The 2852-nt window shown below is 41.1% G+C and overlaps 1 non-coding gene across 1 annotated transcript; it reads left to right on the forward strand.

Annotated features, from left to right (window-relative positions):
* Positions 1 to 1301: 1301 nt before the first annotated feature.
* LOC143622343 (small nucleolar RNA R71) lies at positions 1302 to 1405 on the forward strand. Its single transcript, XR_013151684.1, has one exon. It is a non-coding gene; the product is annotated as a small nucleolar RNA R71 (small nucleolar RNA).
* The last annotated feature ends 1447 nt before the right edge of the window (positions 1406 to 2852 follow it).

Raw genomic sequence — 2852 nt, forward strand, 5'->3', positions numbered from 1 at the left:
GTATTGTTTGTTGAACTTACTGTTGCTCCACTTTTTACATTTACTGCATTTAGCTCTTCCTTCTCTCGTTCACGCTTAGACCTGTCAAAAACAACACTTTCCGCCTTTTTGGTGTCATCCTCACACGTACGAGGAAGACACCCATAAGTAGCACATGACCTAGAATATTTATTTTCAAAAGAATAATCATATGAATTTGAAAATATACTTAAATTAACTTACGGTTACCGAAGGTCATGCAAACTGTTCCGTCTCGGCAGTTAATCTGAGCATTTGAAGTAGCCAAAAACGGTCTCCCCAATATCACATGGGGTTCTTCTTCCTTCTCAGCCGGTGCATAATCAAGTACCAAGAAATCCTCAGGGTAGTAAAAATCAACAACCTTTACCGCAACACCAACCAGCTTCCCCCGAGGTCGTCTTCGAGTGAAATCAGCTAACACCAAGGTGGTGTCAACTTCCTGTATAGGCCTGAAGTCAAATTGATCATACACACTCCCCGGTAGAACACTTACAATTGCACCATAATCAAGTAACGCCTTGGTGGTTTTGAACTCGCCAATTTGAATGGGAATAAGTGGTGCCCCCGTTTCAAATTCTTCAACCGTGTCATTCTCCACATTATCTTCGATTGTGATTGCACTGACGTGTGCACTTTTGGAGTTTGACGAACTACTACTTTGTGGCTCGGATTCTTCAACGTGTCACTTGGTAGTTTGGATGGATTTCTCTTTAGACTTGCCATTTCTTCTGCCAGTTGACTCACTTGTTTATCTCTATCCTGTTTTCTGAGAACTGCCCTGAAAGTTTGGGTTATGTTGGGTGTTTGGATTTCCATAACTGAAGTTTGGGTGGTTTCTGAGGCCAGAGTGGTAATTGTTTGAGTTCATGTTGTTATTGTATCTATGTTCACCCTGAACATAATTCACCTCTTCTTCATCATGTGTTGCCCCACAATTCGCAACTTCATGTCCCAACTCACCACAACCTTCACATACCGGATATGTTTTTCCCGAATTACCCTTTCCTTGCACATCTGCATCCAACAGTCTATCCATCTTCTTTTCCAACCTATCCATTCTGTCAACTGACCCATGACTTTCAACTACTTTTTCCACCGCCCTTTTTGACATCATGTTCGACTGTGCTTGTCTCTTTGAATTACTCGCATGTCTCTCCAAATGTCCCCAATCCCCGATTTCGTCATTTGCTAGAAAAGATCCATTCGTGGTGGCTTGGAGGTCATGAACATCATCATTTGAGAGACTATCATGGAATGCCTTTATCAATTCCCATAAGTCAATCCCATGATGTGGACAAGTCCTCAACAATCGTTTAAACCTTTAGAATGATTCATAGAAAGTTTCACCGGTGATCTGCTGAAAGTTTCAAATGTTGTTGCGGGTCTCTGTGGTTCTTTGGGGAGTATAATATTCGTCTAAAAATTGTTGTGCCAAGTCTCCCCAAGTGAAAATACTTGCTGATGGCAAAGATAGGAACCACTGTTTCGCTGCATCTTTCAAACTGAACAGGAAAACCACCATCTTTACTTCCTCTGCAGTGAAACCTTGACTTGAGATGAGTGCACATACTGAGTTGAAATCACTCAAGTGTAGGTACGGTTCTTCTGTCGCCTTCCCATGAAATGTAGGTAAACCCGTTAAGCTATTCTGCCTTACCGAAAAAGTTCTTCCACGCCTGACCGGGATAATGATTGATAGAGGGTTTGTGGCCACTTGTGGAATAAAATGACTTTGAACTCCTCTAACTGGCGGTGGGACATATGCTCTCGGCACTCCATCATTAAACTCGTAATATGGTGCCTGTGGTTCACGGTATTGTTGTCTTCTTGGTGCTCGACCTCTCTGATTTTCTGGAGGATTCTGTCTAATTTCTTGGTCATCATGAGGATCTTGTTGCTGATATCGACCCCCCTGTTCATCTCTACGCTCCTCCTCATCCTCATAATCGAAACCAAAATCCTCCCCTATGTGCCAATTTTCCACCTGTGCATGAGCACGATCAATCTCGAGTCTTTCCTCTCTCAAATCATCGTGTCTTTGACGGTTCACTGCGGCTGATCTGATTGACAAGTTGTCATCAATGTTCCTGGGATTACGGTTAACATTTCTTTGGTTGAACACATTGCGGTTTCTGTCATGGTTAACATTCTGGTTTTGTGGAACTGGCAGTTCTTGGTTATTTAGTGGGTACATATTCGGGTCTCTTCTGTTTCGGTTACTCATGGTCTCTTCTTTTGGTGTTATGAATTCGGGTATTTGGTTTAGTATGGGTTTCTGAGCTGCTCGGTTTCGTCTTGCTGTTTTCTCGATTTCAGGATCAAACTAGAGCGGCTCTTTCTCACGGGAATATCTCATCTGCATCAACTTGTGAAATTACATGCAAAGACACAAACACTAACACCCCGCATAAAATTAACGAAGAAAAATTAAAAACAAAAACTAAAAACTAAGCTAAACTAGCACTTTGCGCGTTGATTCCCCGGCAACGGCGCCATTTTGATCGATGTCGAAAGGTCAATCAAAAACATTTATAAAATACCTTTAATAGCTAGGGCAAGTAAGGTGTCGAATCCACAGAGAATCAGTGGAAAGTGCTAATCAAGTTTAATACTTTTTAATTAATTATTCTAGGATGGACAAACGATGTCAAGCAGTTTAAAAATTGATTTGGTTGTAAGACAATTAAAGAAAATAGTGACAGACTTCAGGTTCAGGTAATGCAATGATCTGACCGAACAAAACTTATACCAATTGGGGAATTACATAAACATAGTTCGTTCATTATAATAGGCAAATAATTACTAGACACAATAGTTTGGTTATGATGATT

Source organism: Bidens hawaiensis, unplaced genomic scaffold (assembly GCF_021521415.1).
Source record: "Bidens hawaiensis isolate Kalapana, Puna unplaced genomic scaffold, B.hawaiensis_p1.1 tig00003115_1, whole genome shotgun sequence".
NCBI classification, from domain to species: domain Eukaryota; kingdom Viridiplantae; phylum Streptophyta; class Magnoliopsida; order Asterales; family Asteraceae; genus Bidens; species Bidens hawaiensis.